The sequence below is a fragment of the Macaca nemestrina genome, chromosome 13 (assembly GCF_043159975.1).
Source record: "Macaca nemestrina isolate mMacNem1 chromosome 13, mMacNem.hap1, whole genome shotgun sequence".
In the NCBI taxonomy this organism is placed as follows: Eukaryota; Metazoa; Chordata; class Mammalia; order Primates; family Cercopithecidae; genus Macaca; species Macaca nemestrina.
This window is the reverse complement of record NC_092137.1, coordinates 104,384,836-104,402,601: the sequence shown is the minus strand read 5'-3', so window position 1 is coordinate 104,402,601 and position 17,766 is coordinate 104,384,836. Positions and strand designations below refer to the sequence as shown.

The following is a 17,766-nucleotide window of genomic DNA, read 5'->3' as shown; positions in this document are numbered from 1 at the left end:
CTTTGCCAGCTCACTGTTAATTTTGACTCCTGCATGGGTGACCTTCTCAATCTACATGGGCACTGATGCTACTACCAATGGCTTTACCCCTTGTGAAGGGCCCTGCTCATCCTGCTTCAGCTGTGACATCTGCGCCAGTTGGGGATGGTGCCCCACATCCTGCACCTACGTGGGGATACCCTCCTCCCTCTGCTATAGCTTCAACACCTCTGGTGGGATTCCCTCTCCACTGTACAACACGTGTCCTTTCCATACTGTGTGGGTTTCACATTCTGTGCAATATTTTGGTTTCCCCTTCATTTTGGTGCACGGTTTTCTTTCTGAACCTGCTTCGGTCAAATGCCTAAACCCAGACATTAAGAACTGCTTTCTCTTAAAAACTGGAAAAGATTGGTAATACAGAGATATACAGTTTACGAAACAGAGTAGATTCAAGAGTAGATGTGAGCACTGGGTCTAGATAACATCTCAGCTTCCAGAAGAAATTAGCTTAAGAATGGTGGAAGGCACACGTATTAATCCAAGGTGCTCAGGAAATGGAAATGCATGATGGCACACAGAGCTAGAAAGTAGCTGAGACTTTTCAGAAGCGGAGGTAGAAAATTTCTGATGTTGGCCTAGATGAAAGAAGAAAGAAAGAAAATGTAGAAATAGAGGAAAACAATCACATGTTTGAGATAAGAGGTTAGCCATGCCATTTACCCAGTGGCTGGACCTTTCCTTGCAAAGCATTACACTATTTTCACATATTATATGTTAACATTTTCCTTTTTCTTACTTTTTAATAAATAAATCTGTCCCTCTATCCATCCATCTGTGAATCCATCCGTCTTTCTTGTACCTCATTGCATCTCTGGCTGATAGTGCTGATGATTTACAGCATCAAGGGCTCTAGAGGATCAGAGAAAAGAAGTCCCTCTGGCCTCAATAATATTCATCAATGCCAAATGCAGGACACTTCCAAAATTTATTGCAGATTCTGGAGATGTGCTTTTCCAACAAGCCAGGTCGTCTTAGACGGGAAGCTAGTGAGAAAAGTAGGTCACGAACTATGAATAGAGAAGAGTAATCTCTTTACAAGACAGTAGACAGATTCTGTTCTGTGGTCCCCAGAGAGAAACATGTTCTCTGCTGACAAGTGTATGCAGGCCTGATCAATCTTATGATGCCTGGGAGACACTAGGCCTGTGCAATATTATGGAGATAAAGTCATTCTTGCAGCTGTGCAAATTTTTATCTTCAAAAAAGCACAGCCAAGTTCCTGAAGACTTGTACACAGGCTGGTCACACCCTTTGCCAGAGTCAGCACCAGTCAAGACACAGCATGGACATGAGAGTCCCTGCTCAGCTCCTAGGGCTCCTGCTGCTCTGGCTCCCAAATAAGTAGGGAGAACACTAGGAATTTACTCAGCCGGTGTGGTCACTACTGCCTGGCTATTCAGAAAAGTCCTCTCATAACACGGTTAATAGTGTTAATAGTTTTATATTTTCCATCACAGGTGCCATATGTGACATCCAGATGACCCAGTCTCCATCCTCGCTGTCTTCATCTCTAGGTGAGAGTCACCATCACATGACAGGCAAGTCAGGCAGGGCATTATCCATGTTTTAACCTGATACTAAGAGAAGCCAGAAAAAACACCCAATTTGCAAACCTGGGTCCCATTGCAGTTATGTGGCAGTGGATCCAGGACAGATTTTATTCTCATCTTCAGCAGCCTGCAGCCTGAAGTTGCTGCAACTTCTTATTATTGATCAGTATAAAAGTTACCCTCTTAGAGTGTTACAAACCCTATAAGCTCCCCAAGGAAGCAGATATGTGAGGCTGGGCTGCCCCAACTGCTTTTCCTGGTGCCTCCATCTGCTGAGAGTGTTTCTCAGACACAGCCACACTCTGAAGGTCGCTGAGCAGTTTTCATAGAAGGGGTAAGGGAGGCGTCTCTACACCTTAGTTTCTTTTATCCTCCTCAGCTGCAGCAGCAGACATGGCAATGCCTCTCCTAATTTCATAAAAGAGTCATTACATATGAGGACTCTGGGTTACAGCATTGGTCCAGGTTCATGCAACAAAAGAGAAGCTATTGTAGGTAACCCAAATAGAAAGTTTTTCCTAATATGGGAAATCCATGTCTAAATTACAACTTTTCAAAGACCAGAGGATATAATGGTTTAGGAAACCAGAAAGGCAAAAGAAGTGCTATGAAATCTACTTCAAGAAGCAATGGTGGCCAGGCAGGGTGGCTCAGACCAGTAATCCCAGCACTATAAAATACATATATACATACACACACACTATATATACACACACACACACACATATACACACACACACACTATATATACATACACTATATGTATATTGTATATATATAGTGGTATATATATGTATTTTTTATATATACACACACTATATATTTATATATTATATATATTAATTATATATAATAAATTATATATTAATTATATATAATCAATATATATAAATTACATATATTTATAGTGTGTGCGTGTTTGTATACATATAGATATATACATATCACACATGCATTTAAAAAGGCCAAAAATAGCCATTGGAATCTTGCATAAGAATAACAAGCCGGGCTGGGCACAGTGGCTCACTCCTGTAATCCTAGAAATTTGGGAGGCCGAGGTGGGCAGATCACCTGAGGTCAGGAGTTTGAGACTAGCCTGACCAACATGGAGAAACCCCTTCTCTACTAAAAATACAGAATTAATCAGGCATGGCGGTGCATGCCTGTAATCCCAGCTACTCAGGAAGCTGAGGCAGGAGAATTGTTTGAACCCAGGTGGTGGATGTTGCATTGAGCCAAGATTGCACCATTGCACTACAGCCTGGGCAACAGCACCAGACTCTACCTCAAAAAAAAAAAAAAAAAAGGAATAACAGATCAGGCATGGTGACTCATGCCTGTAATCCCAGCACTTTGGGAGGCAAGCATATCGCTTCAGGTCAGGAGTTAGACCACCCTGGGCAACATGGTGAAACCTTGATTCTACTAAAAAAATACAAAAAATTAGCCAGGCAGGCATGATGGCACATTCCCGTAGTCCCAGCTGCTCAGGAGGCTGAGGCAAGAGAATCACTTGAACCCAGGGGGTGTAGGTTGCAATGAGCCAACATCATAGCACTGAACTCCAGACTGGGCAACATAAGACTATCTCAAAACAAAACAAAACAAAACAAAAAAAAGGAACAAAATGGAAGGAATAACACCAGGCAATATCAAACCCTGCTACAAATAACACTAATTAAAGTATTTTGATTTGGTGAAGGGTGTGGACTTTAACCCTGTGCAATGGGTTAGATAATCCAAATACAGATCTGCACATATGCAGTCACCCAATTTACAATAAAAGTGTTACCACGGGCCAGGCACAGTGGCTCATACCTGTAATCCCAGCACTTTGGGAGGCTGAGGTGGGCAGATCACGAGATCAGGAGTTAGAGACCAGCCTGACAAACATGGCGAAACCCCATCTCTACTAAAAGTACAAAAATTAGCAAGGCATGGTGGCACATGCCCATAATCCCAGCTACTGAGGAGGTTGAGGCAGGGGAATCACTTGATTACACAACTTGCAGTGAGCCAAGATCGTACCACTGCACTCCACATTGGGTGACAGAGACTCTGTCTCAAAAAAAAAAAGGAGTTACCATAGACCATTCCTACTGAAAGAGAAAAATATCTTGGTCAGGTAATTTAAAACAAGAGACATGTACTTTCTCACAGTTCTGAAGGCTGGGAAGTCCAAGGTAAAGGCATGGGCAATCTTTTCATCCCATGAGGTTCCAAGATGGTGGCTTGTGGCTGCGTCCTCACATGGTGGAGGTGGAAGGGCAAAAGAGACAAACTCTGTGTGAAGCTACTTTTATTGCGTGTTCATCCCATTCACAGGGGTGGAACCATCATGAATAATCAGCTCCCAAAAGACCCACTTTCTAATATTGTGGCATAGGGTAAACAGGAATCTTGGATGAGACACAGACGTTCAGACCAAAGCAGTAATCAGTAGAGAAATATATAATAAGTAACGGTATTGGATCAATAAGATATCTATATTACATAAAAATGAATCTTGACCTTTACATTTCACCTCTATATTATATAAATATCAACTCTAAATGAATCATAAACTAGAATATAAAGGCAAAGTCATAAAGCTTTTAGTAAAGAGCATAAAAACATACATCAAAAACAGGTGCCGAAAGAAATTTATTAAAGAGGACACACAAAGCACCAGGCACAAAGACAAAGATTCATTCATAAATTAGGTTTTATTTGTATGAATTACCTTTTATAGGGTTTTAAGCAAATAAATTAAAAATATTATTTGATGAATACATATAGAAGAAATTAACTACAGAGAGGAAAATCAAATTATAAAGAATATGAGATTCAGAATTCTGATTAACTGGGGGGAGATAGACATATGGCATCATGGAAACCTCATTCAGAGATACCCTTTTAGAGGAACCTGTTGGATGGTAGGTGTTGTGACAGTCATCTTGAAGGATATAACTGGCATCAGTCACCCTTGTGGCCCAAACAACTCATATCCCTCTTACAGGTTAAATGCTCTAATTCTCACCCCATCAAGCCTAAGTATTATTCCATAATAGTGTCAGGGCAAAGTTCAAAATATCATCATCAAAATGATGTCCTGGGGAACTGATGTCAGCAAGATAGGAGAGTAAGTGTTGCCAGGCTTCACCCCTCACAAAACCCAGCAATTCGACAGTTATCCAAGAAGGCCAATATCCTCGGAGGGCTGAACAGTTCAATTCCAAACATGCAGCAACAGGATAGAGTAAAAAGCTAAGAATAAGCACATGCAAAGGATGGCTGGAAGCTGATGGCACACCTGGGAGCCCTGATACCTCTAGGAACAAAGAAAGGGGAAGCAATTGCTATCAGCCAGTGGTGGTGCCACTGTGGGCCCCATAGCCTGTGCTGTGGGAGGATCCTGCAGCCTTTGCCGCTGATCACCTCAGCAGCCACCCGGGCAATCCCCCACCATTCAATTTTCCAAGTGGAGGCCTTTGAAGGTTTCTTGTCCAGGATCATAGCAGCCTGCTCCACAGGGGCCACTGGTGCTTTTGCCTGGGTAGTAACCTGCAGCCATAGTCGCGCACACCCCAGAGAGGGAGATGCTCCTAACTGGGAGCCCCAGTTAGGAGCCATTGTTGTGTCTCCTGTGACAGGGCTACCTCCCAGCCCCTTGGCACCAACCTTACTCTCTGCACTGCCCCAGACCCAGGCCTCAGGGTCTCACCCCGCACTGGCAACTCAGACACTAAGCCACTTCTATGTGCACTAGCCCATGCCTAGCCCCAGACCCACTGTCACTGCAAGGGTACCCTCCAGACCTCGTCACTGTGGCTGCTCTGGAAATTGCCAAAGACATCAAATAAATTGAGACGTGGTTATGGGCACACCTCAAGATATTGCTGGTCTCGTTTCCAATCACTTCAATAAAATGAGTATCATCATAAAGGGAGTGACAGGCATTTATGGTTTTCCAGTGTGTATAAAAGTTATGTTGACACTATCTTGTAGTCCACGAAAAGTACAATATTATTATGCCTAAAAAATGCACATACCTTAGTTTTTTTAAAACGCTGCTGAGCAATACTGACATAGAGACAGGAAGTAACCACTACCGCTTGAAAAATGGCACCAAGAGACTTGCCTGGGGTAGAGTTGCCACAAACCTTCAATTAGTAAAAATCACAGTATCTATACAGCACAATAAAGCAAAACACAATGAAAGGAGATAAGGCTGTATCTGGAAAAAGGATGAGAGCTTTGGGTAAAGACAGTGTTAGGTTTTGAAGGGAAGGAATGGGTTAAAGAAAGACAGAGAGAGAGTTGGCGGCTCTACAGCAAAGCAGGTTTTATGTCCAGCACAAGACTGTGGAGGTGGGGGACTAGCTTAATACCCACTGCCGCTTACAGGCTGGGGTACTTACAGGTATGGGTGGGAGGGGTCTGGGCAGTACGAGTTGTTACCTGACAGGACGTTAATAAGATAATCCTGTGGTCAGGCGGTTATGCCAAGGATGTTCTTTGGCCCTTTGCCCAGCGGGGTGTGACAAGAATGTTTCTTGGGCAAACTGTCCAGCAGAAGATGAGAGGGATGTCCCTGTAGTCAGGTGGTTAGGCAGGATGTCTCTCACAGTCCCAACCCCCGTGGAATGTCTCACTTTGACCAAGGTCTACAAAATGGCGGGTGGCTTACAAAATGGTGCACTTCGGACTAACAGATAGGAAAAGTCTATGGCCTTTTGCCTGGGACTGCTTTTTTTCACCCTAGCTTCATCAACAGGAATTTTAGAAGTCTAGTTTTACCAACTGAAATGGCATCAACAACTGGAAGCTTGTTGCCCAAGGGGATTGACTTGAGCTGGGATGGAGAGTAGAACAAAAGCCTTCAGTGTTTTCAGCTAATGGTGCTGAACTCTGCAGGAAATGCCCAGAAAAAGCCTGGAGTTTAGCAAGTCCAAGGTGATGACCCTGGTTGGGGAGAGTGGTACACCAGTTAAAACTTGATAATGGATTACTGGAAACCATGCAGTCATAGAATTGTAGAGATCATCCCTGCACGCATTCTTAGAATGAGCAGATGTGACTTAGCGATTGCATATTTGAGTGAAGAGACCCAAGTGGACCCAGTGAATAAAAATGAAGGAGGTGTCTTTATGTTCACGCTTCAAGCCACACACATACACATTGGCAGAAAGTAGATGATTGAGCTCAAGGAGTTTGAGCAACACAAATGCCCAAGTTACTGGTGATTACTAAACTATGCAGACACAGGTACGGCTAAAACTTAAAAGGAAACAAAGTAGAAATATCAATGGCCAAACAGCTAGTAAGGTGTAGATTCTGCAGCATAAGTCCAGGCAAGCTATTAGAAGGAAATTCAACACTCTCAGAAAAATAAAACAGAATCCAGAATTATGTATTAGTTGAGACATGTATAAAAATATATTATCTACAATGCTCATTTTTCCATAAAAATTCCTGCAAAGAAAGTGAAAGTCATAAACCATATTGAGATAAATCAGTCAGTGGAAGCTGACTCTGACTGTTCCTAAATACTGGATTTTGCTAAGAGTTTCAAGTGGTTGTCACATAAATGCTTCAAAGAATATTTAGAACTATGATCAAGGACTGAAAAAGGAAAATATAGAGACAATGACTCAAAGAATGGGATCTCTCAATAGAGAAAGGGAAACTATGGAAAAGGACCAAATAAGAATTCTAGTTGAAAAATATAAAAACAGTATGGAAAATTCACTGGATAGGGCAACAGGAGTTCAAGTTGGCAGAAGCATCAATGAAACTGAAGATAGTTTAGTAGAAATTATCAAATCTGAAAAAGAAAGAAAAAAAATTAAAGAAAAATAATCATGACCTTAGAGGTTTATCAGTCAATGTGAAGAACCCCAGCAAATGTGCAATGAGTCAGAAAGGAGAAGACAGAGAGAAAGTGGCCAAAAATATTTGGAGGGATGACAAAAGCTTTCAAGAAGGAATGAAACGCATTCATCTATAGAGGAAAAAATTGAAAGAACTTATTTCTGACAAACACAATGATACACATAACTATACATATTATAATTAAAATGCTGAACCAATGACAAGGAGAAAATCTCAAGTGTATCAAACATAAAACGACTCTCTACATACAGAAATACAGTGATAAAGCCATCAGATAACTTTTCATCATGCCCAAAGGAGGCTAGAAAACAGTGGAATGACATATTTAAATGCTGGAAAAAAAAAAAAAAACAAAACCAAGGATTCAGTATCCACTGAAAGTATGCATTCAAAATGAAGGTAAAGGAAAAACATTTCTCGATAAACAAAAATGAAGAGAAATGATTACTTAAAGACATACTCTTTAGAAATTCTCTAGGAAATTTTTCAGATTCACAAAAAATGATAGCAGACAGTAACTTGAATACGTAGGGAGGAAGGAAGGTCTCAAAAGTATTAAGGGAACAACAACAACAAAAAAGAGCTAGAGCAAACAAACGTGTTACTTCCATTCATATGAGGTTTCATGTAGAGAAATCCAATCTATCTGGACAGGCTTCAGAATGCCAGTTTCCTTCATTGGAATTGGGGAACGGCTGTTTCCTGAAAGGTAGGTACATGAGGGGAGAATCTGGAGATTCTGAAGTATTTTACAGTTTAATCTGGGTGGAGAATATACGTAAAACTTTATTCATTGGTATTATTTAACATTTCTATCCTTTATTTTGTGTGTGTTTTATTTCAATTTTTAAAAAATTGAAAGGGCCAAATCTGAACTCTTTTAAACAAAAATGAACAAAAACATAAGAATTAGTAAATATTTGTGGAAACTCGGTCTTATTAACAAGAAACATAAAATGTGCCTGAGAAAGTGCTATGAAACATAAAATCTGTTAGAGAAGACAGAAGGAAATACTTCAATTTCTCCCACATGGGCAGCATAGATTTTACGCCTATTGGTTTCCCTCTGAAGAGAGAGATATTTTGAACAGAGAAGTCATTTTGTTCACAAGAGAGGCTCCCACCCTCCCCTTGGCTCTTTCCACCCCACTGCACCCACCAGGTGATTTGCATATTGTGCCCTAGGGAGGACCTTCCCTTGGGAGTCTGAAATAAAAGCTCAGCTCTAAGCTTGTCTTGACTGATCAGGACTCCTCAGTTCACCATGAGGCTCCCTGCTCAGCTCCTGGGGCTGCTATTGCTCTGCGTCCCCGGTAAGCGCAGAAGGGAGATGAGGGAGGAGAATGGGGTGTAAAGGTGAGCTCTGGGGTTCCCACTGCCTCCTATGAGCAGTGAGCTGTGGGGGCCTCACTATACTCCTATGTGTGTTCCTTTCATGTATTGCACGTGCACATCTTGTCCTCCAGGATGGGGCTTGTGATGTTCAGATCTGTGAGAGTGAGGAATATTCAAGAAGAAACAAGGATCTGTGCACCGGGGAAGACTGACACAGAAAGAGGGGATGGTGTGGGGTCTTCTGTAGACCACTTTGCGCCATGGATTCCTAGAGTTTCATTTTGAAATGTTATATTCTTGAAATATGAACAAATAAATATATGGCCTGCAACAAACAACAAATCAAAATTTATGAAAATGATGCATAAAGTATCTACATAACCTTGCTCTCTTTGTATTTATTTCAGGATCCAGTGGGGATGTTGTGATGACTCAGTCTCCACTCTCCCTGCCCGTCACCCCTGGACAGCCGGCCTCCATCTCCTGCAGGTCTAGTCAAAGCCTTGTACACAGTAATGGAAACACCTACTTGAGTTGGTATCAGCAGAAGCCAGGCCAACCTCCAAGGCTCCTGATTTATCAGGTTTCTAACCGGTACTCTGGGGTCCCAGACAGATTCAGCGGCAGTGGGGCAGGGACAGATTTCACACTGAAAATCAGCAGAGTGGAGGCTGAGGATGTTGGGGTTTATTACTGCGGGCAAGGTGCACACCTTCCTCCCACAGTGGTACAGCCCTAAACAAAAACCTCCCTATGGGGTGGCCCAGCTGCCCACATGTGGTACTTGACTGGGGAGCAGCTCAGCAGGGTCTCGGAATCTGTGTAAGAGGAAGATGCTGGAGAAGCAGGGGACAATTCACAGCTGAGGACTCTGGACTTTGAGAGCCCAGCCACACCGCAGGCACCACTCCTTTATGCCCTGCCAGTTGCCACAACCTTGACTGTCATAAGCAGCAGGAGAATGAGGGGTCCAGGTGCCCTGGGAATAAACAAGCAAGATGGAAGGGAGAGGAGAATGAAAGCTCACCCTAATGCTCCCTGCCTTGTGTACATTTGCCAATTAAATGTAATCAGCAGAGCAGACAGACCATTGACACAGATTGTGACTATCCATGTTGGATACATCTTCGGGTTTAGCAGTTGAGGACATTTGATAATATTTAATATTGGTATTTTGCCAGTTTTCTAACTTTCTGCTTCCCCTGTTCTCCCACTCCCAAAAGACAGTAGAGACAACAATCGAAACTAGTTACCCTAAGGGGAAGCTGGCTGAGGATAGTCAGTGAAAACCTTGATTTTGGAGTATCCAATAGATTTTCATAAATTCATAAAAGATACAAGGTCCTAATGCTAAAACTGTTTAATTAGCCTTAGTTACCTTTTAATGATAGAAAAAATGAGTCCCTGAAATTCTAAAAGTTATTTTCAAAAATAAAAAGCATATACTGGAAAATGTAGAGTATGTAATTTTTCCCATAGAAAACTGGAAAAGTACAGAATGATGTGAACATTTTTACTTCAAAATGTTAAGAATTTCAGACTGGGCAGCCTGCAGGGATGAAAGCATGAAGGAAACATAGGAGAGGTCAGCTTCAGTTAAACTGCCCTTGGCCTTTGGTAGGTAGGGATGTGGATGGTGGTGGAGTTGGCAGTTCATGATGTGGACCCAGGAGGCCTGATATGTTTCTTGTGAAGAATCACAGAGTTGAAAGCACCACTACCTGGCTTCCTGGGTGGAGCCTGCATCACTGCGAATTTCCTGGGAAAATAGTGCTTTGGGAAACGTTTTAGATCTGTGACCACCAAAGGCTTACTGAAATCGCTGTGGAAAGAGACCTGAGGTCATGTTGCTCATATCTTGTCAACCCAACACAGGCAAACAGAACATCTGAAACTCATTCTGCCCCTAGAGACTGCTGGTTGGGTCTGAAGATGTCACAAGCACTGACATGTTGAGCAGAAGGCCCAGCAGGGTCTACACCAGCAGGGGGGGCAGTGGGGGTGGAGACCGGTGTCCATGACTCAGACATGTATTCGGAATGTTCTGGGCAGCCTTGGGGATTGGGGGAGCACATTGTATCTGTGGGAGTTTTATGTCCTTCTAACCCAGCACCTCCATCCCTGGCTGCTGACTCAGACCTCAACACGTGTCCCATGGAAAGCATGGGGCACATATAGAGGCTGCCCTGCGCAACCGCCAAGCCTCAGCTGGATTCTCCTTTCCCAGGAGACCTCCTCTGCCTGTTCCAAGTCAGAGCTTGTGTCTGTAGGCAAACTTGGCGTCTGTGGCAGGAGGACAAAAAGTCAGGTGTGTCAACTCAACAATGAAAGGTTCTTTTTAGTATGGAATTTCAGAACATCCATTCCTCATTCCTTCCACTACTTTCTAACGTCATTAAAATCTAACTTTGTTATTGCGTTATTTTAAATGGTTTGTACTTTTTGCAGTGGTTATTTTGACCTTTCCACTTTTATCTACTTCACTGTACCTGAGAATGAAGATTCTTTCCATTGTTTTAACACAAGTAAATTTTAGAAGTGACTACATTGGTACTATTTGGTCAAAAAAAGGAAAATATTTTCAAACAATAAATGGAATGTATTATTTTCACTGTATCTGGTCAGTACTTGGACATAAAGCTGATTCCCACATTCTTATAATAGTGATATTAAAAAACACACTTTCCACAGAGTCAGTTTAAAATAGTGCTCTATGGATATCTGTGAATTAGTAATGAGTCTGTCATTTGCCTGCTGTGGCATGGTATGAGTAAAGTAAAACAATGTTACAATCAACAGGATAAAGTAATCCAGATTTAAAGAAGTGTGTTATATTAGACATGATTTTCTATTAAACATAATGGATTCCATGACAAGTATAATTAAATCTGCAGCTTTAACCGGACAGACCACACAGACAGTAAAAATTAGGTTTACAGCAAGTGGTGTATAAGACCAAATTTGTGACAAGTCTCCAGAGTATATTTTCACACATACCAACAAGTAAGGACACACATACAATCAAAATTTTATTCATTTCTTCATCACAGGCACCAGTTTGCAGCCTGGAGATGCTACCTGTTCTCCTGTGAGCGGAACAATCACCAGCACCCTGCACAGCTTGAGGACCTCAAACACAGCCTCCCTAGGATGCTCAGCCTCTCAGTGCAGCACCAGTAACTGCAGCGCCCAGAGATGGAGCCCACAGCAGTTGGGCTGGAGAAGATGGTGAAGACGGCTGGAGAACCTTTGAGGAGGAGGCCATGAGTCCTCACTTACAGGCATGGGCTCCACTTCTGTGTGAACAGGGCCAGGGCCCCCAGGAAGCCTCCCAGAGCCTCTCCCTTCCTCCCAACTTAGGGTGCTCTCCCCACATATTCTCCAGGGAGTGGCTGCCATGTCCTCTCTGGAGCAGCCATGAAGTTCCCTGCTGTCCTCATGGCTTCAGGGATGCTACTTCACGTCACTGGGAGGGGGGATCCTAGTGGGTCGTGATCTCACTTGCTGCCTCTGATGACCTTCGGGGCACTTTCTCCTCCCTTTGTCAAATGACCCCACTCTCACCAACCCTCTGTAGGATGGAAAGTTATCTGCACTGCATGATTTTTGCTTTTGAGCAAGTCAAACCTCACAGGGGTCTCAAACATATACAGCCCATATTAATATTACATATGATTTTTATTTCCACTATTCCTATCTTCCAATTTTCTCTGCACACTTACACATCCTGCCCATCCACTTTCTCTTGTGAAGCGGCTAATGTGGGTTTTCATTTCCAGGCTAACGTGATTTCTTTGCTGCAATACTATACATGTGCTCATCACATGCCCACATTTTTAAGAATAAAATATTTTGAGCATAATTTGCTCTTCTTGTACTTGTATGTCAGGGTGGCAACTCAGTGGATTGGTCTGAAAATTTATTTGCTAAAATGCATGAATATTTCTAGAAATTCAGGGTTATAAATTCGATGTCTTCTTGCATCCCAGAAATTTTGATACGTGTTTTCTTTCACCTCAAATTGCTTTGAAATGTCCATCTCTTGGTTTCATCTTTGTCCCTGCCTTTATTTAATAGTATGTTACATAGTTTAAAAATATTTAGATTTTTTTCTGATAGCTTTCTGTCATTGATTCCTAGTAAATTTCCCTTGCCTTCTGAAACTTTATTTTGTGTGATTTAAATCGATTTAATGTCTTTGAAATATCCTGTGACCCTAAGCATGATCTGTCTAATGTTTTAAAATAGCTATGGAGTCTGCTGTAGTGGTGGAGTGTTCTCTCAGTGTCAATCCTGCCCACATGGTTGAGAGCTTTGGCAAGTCATCTGCATCTGCATTGGAAGAGACAGTGTTCGCTACATTGCAGGCTGGACCTGCTGCAGAGCCCTTTTCTGCCCTGGGTCTCACTAAAGGCTGGGAAGACTTCCATGTCACCGAGATGGTGGGCCTGACCAGTGTTCCATGGTGTAGAATCTGTTGCCTCCAGATTCCAAAAAGACCACTGTGAGCTTGCTTCGTTTTTTTAAATAAAGACACTCATGAAGCAAAATGGAATGGAAGACATATGCCTACCAGGAACTCTGATTCTCTCCATGTTTATGGAGCACATATTACAGTAACCTTATTGATCTGGGTAAATTATTTAATGCCATTTGTTGGCAGCTATAGAGCTGAGTACCCAGAAATACGAGCTGCAGTGCAATACCAGCTGGAGAAGTCAGCCTCCCAACCATAGCCACAATATGACCAGGCAGACACAAAGAGTTCTCAGGGAATTTTCTGATAATTTTCCTTGTGTCGAGGCAGTTTCTGGTCTGGCTTTCTAACGAGGAAGGGGTAAAAGTGGACACTGTGATGTACTGACTTCTACTGCACCAACTCTTACCGGGTCCTTCGGTCAATAATTCAGTAGGGGACACAAGTCAAATTCCCGATAGGTATATTAACCCTGTTCCAAGTTCTGGTGCAAAGTTTTTATTTTATTTTTTTTTATGGATTTGCTTATTCCATTAAGCATTTTAATGTCTTGAATATGATTGTGCAAATCATACCTCTCAGTCTCTCTGCAAATATTAGTATTGGGACAAATGTAGTAACACATTTCTCATGATGTCATGTTTTCTCTACCAGTTCTGAATAAGCTGAGCTGGATGTAATGACAAATATTGTAAGCTAGTTTGAACTCAAGACCAATTACTTTGACTGAAATTTAATACCTTAGCATCAACCTGGAAACAAAAGATGTTGATCAACTTTAAGGGCCTATTCAGCAGTATCATAAACTTGCACGTATTTGCTACAATATTCCACAGGATCAATAGAGTTTCCGTTTTAATGTGCTTAATACAGATACTTTTTGTGCAATCAGATTTTCTGGGATAAGCGAATAACAGAGATTCTCATATTAGGCTTTAAATTCTACCTAGGGCTGCTAGGATTTCACAATACAAAAAGTCATTTTCTAGGTTGATAATGTTCTTCATTTGCTAAGGTAAGAATATTAAATATGAGTAAGAGCTGGTAAAGTAAGTTTCTAAGACATGGTCATGTCTATAGTCCTTTGTTACACTTTATAATTTCATGCCCTGACTGCTTCTAGAAGGTGAAAATTTATTTTATTTTATTTTATTTTTTTTACTGATCCTGCATTCTTTTCTTGCTAGGATATATTTTAGAAAAACAAATTTCTAGAAGTACTGAAATTTGAGCACAGTTGATGCTTCTTAGAGCATGTGAACTTTGGGTGATCATTGACTCCTGGCCAAGAGAGGACCAGTCAAGTGAAATTTACTACTGTGGTATGAAGCTGCTGCTTCCACACGGCAGAGTCACCATTTCCTGGTGGCCATGTAGAGGCTGTGCAATTATTGGTATTCTTCTTTTTATTATTGTTATAACAAGGAAGGAGCAACAGGAAATTTGTTCAGCTCCTGTCTCTTTCTTGTTCTGAACAGGATTTTTATGAACAGGAGTTGACAGGAAGAGGCTAAAAGAGAATTTCAGTTGATTTTATAAATTAAGTGATTTAATTTTGTATCTGAGTTTTCCTGAAAGTCTTAACATTTCTGCATTCAAACTTCATATGAGTATTTTGTGGATCTTAAAATTAATATAAATTGAGGAGTAGTAAGTTTCAGAATTCTCAAATTATATTTTTAATTTTTCTATAGGTGAACCCTTTTCTCTAAATTAAACAGTAAGAAACAAATTTCTTTGTCTTCTTGGTATATTCATACAAATTTTCACATCACAGGCAACTTCCACTGCAGTATAAAAGGCTCAAATTCCCAATTCAGTCCCCAGAATCTTCTTGGGGTCTCCACCCTCCACCTCTCAATTAAACCAGGCTTTAATGTAAAGTCAAAAAGACAACTTTCATGTTCAAATGGTAGAAAAAAATTCATAACCTTCCAGACAAGCTGTGGTTTTTTAGAGACCTACTTTTGAGGAGAGAAGCCCCTTTCTACAAGGATAAGAATTTCGAGGGAACTTAAAAGATGCAGAAGGCTCAGGGAGGCAATGGAATCCTTGTTTCATTTTTTGTATTGACGTTTGGTGAGGTGGGCTCTGCAGAAAGATTGACATGCACGGAGGAAAAGTCCAGCACTGAATCTCACAGCTCAGTCTGTTGTTTTATAGGACTTTTTCCACTTTTTTTCCCAAGAAAAAGAAAGACAAATAATTCAAACGTTTGGAAACAGATTCAGATTTGGCAGATTTAGAACAGGGTCTGAGGACTCAGAAACATGTTACATGTTGCCTTATGTGGCAAACATGTAAACAACTCTGTTTTCCACAGTTTTTAGAGAAATTCTCAGAAGCACAAGATACAGACATCCAAGAAGGCTTCATTCCCTGAACTCTCTGTGTACCAGAATATTTATCCATGAATCTATGCCCCAGTGGGTGACAGTTTGCAGTTAGTGAGATAATGCAGACAGCTTCAATTTCAGGTGTCTGGAGCCAGGAATCCAGTCATAGGACCTGCAGCATCACAGAGGGAAGCTCCCTTTGCAGGTGACTTGGTCTTAATTCTTACACAGGGGCAAACTCACTTTTGGTCAGGAAAAACCTCCATTGAGGTCCAGGTGGAGAACAGGCCTCTGTATGTCTCAATCTCCTCCAGAACAGTGTGAGTTTGCCTGTTTGGACTAGCACAGTCTGCAGAACAAAGTTTACAGATTGTGTGACAGTGTTGTAGAAATGAGCTAAAGATGGCCAGTGCAAACTGCTCCTATGGCATGTGTTTCTAAACTGCAAACTATTTCAAAATGACTGTGCCAAACTCAAGTTTTCCAATCCAACAATTTCAAAAACAGCCCAAATAAGTTTTGGTTTTTTTTTTTGTTTGTTTCTTTTTTTTTGTTTTTTTGTTTTGTTTTGTTTTGTTTTTTTGAGACGGAGTCTTGCTCTGTTGCCCAGGCTGCAGTGCAGTGGCGCGATCTCTGCTCACTGCAACCTCCACCTCCCGGGTTCAAGCAATTATCCTGTCTCAGCCTCCTGAGTAGCTGGGACTACAGGCACGTGCCACCACACCTGGCTATTTTTTTTGTATTTTTAGTAGACATGGGGTTTCACCATGTTAGCCAGGATGGTCTCGATCTCCTGACCTCGTGATCTGTCCGCCATACTTTCCCAAAGTACTGGGATTACAGTCATGAGTCACTGCGCCCAGCCCCAAAGAAGATTTGTAGCCGTTCAGAGAATGCTTGCTTTTCATATCACAGGAAACCCCACCCACATCTGTTAGCAGTAGGTAAGATAAGCCCCAGGTTATGAAAATTGCAAACCACCCCTGCCCTCTGGATGTCTCGGACCCAGATTAAGCTGTTGTCTGGCTACCCCTAGACACAGAAGCCCTTTCTCCAATGTTCCTTCACCTTAGGAGTTCCCTTGATCTCCACCTTTTCTGAGTAGCAACCCCAACATCTTTGATTCTAGACAGTCTCCTGCTGTGAGGGACTCCTTTGGGCACATCTCTCAAAGCTTCACCCAACAGTCATGTGTGCTACTGCCACCTGACGGACATCGCTTTCTCTTTGATCAGAACCCCAATTTCTCAAACTCTCTGTGAACAGATCCACACTGTCCACCCGAGAATCACTGACTCCGGCATAATGGACACAATTCCACTTCTGACACTGACTTCTCAAGTCATACAAATAATACACTTGTCTTCCATTTTATGGACTCCAAACTAACAGCATCTGGCAAGTGACACGCAGTAAACTCCACCTGTATGAGTCCTTCCTCATTCAAGTGATCCTGGTCCAGATGAGAGAAATACAGAGGCCCGCTCCACACCTGGATCAAATGGAGGCTGTTCATCTACCCTTTTTTCTGTGTCCCCCGTGGAGTGACCAGCTCTGTCGGCTGTTGTGAAGCCTCTGCATACTCTACTAACATTCAGGAGAGAGATTCCTGCTTAGAATGAAGAATATTATTCTTTAAGTTTAACAGTATAGGGCAATTTCAAGGCCTTTAGTATAGGGTTACTTCAGAGCCTTTTTATTACTGAAACAATTTTTTACAAGCTTTTACATTTTCAGATATGTAATGACAAGAGATTATGAGATAAAACAACCAATCCCAATGGTAACCTTTTTAAAGCTTTGTCATTAACTTTCAAAGGAAGCAACAGTACTCTCTGAAATTCAGCACCCTAGAGAATACTTTGTAAAACTAAGATTTTGAAGAAATGACTCATAGTAAAAGCAAGCCTGATAGTTTATTACTGTAATTCATTTTCCCACAGTGCAAATTTCTATATAGAATAGTGGGTGGAACTGATTATTCATTTAACACCTTTTCAGACTAATCCATTTATACCAGTGATAAGATGTACCTTAATGTTCTCTTTTAGATTGTGTGTTTCTTTTGTGTGTTTACTTTTATTTTTCTTTTCAGTATCTGATGTTTCTAACTCTTTTAACTATTATGATGAATTAGGAGTTTGACATTTTC

General features: G+C 41.6%; 1 long non-coding RNA gene across 1 annotated transcript in view; it reads right to left on the bottom strand.

Moving 5' to 3' along the window:
* Positions 1–17,139, bottom strand: part of LOC139357926 (uncharacterized) — a 108,567-nt gene extending 91,428 nt beyond the window's left edge. The window contains exon 1 of the long non-coding RNA XR_011611975.1: positions 17,038–17,139. This is a non-coding gene — a long non-coding RNA (uncharacterized lncRNA). The remainder of the gene's footprint in view (positions 1–17,037) is intronic.
* Between the last annotated feature and the right edge of the window lie 627 nt (positions 17,140–17,766).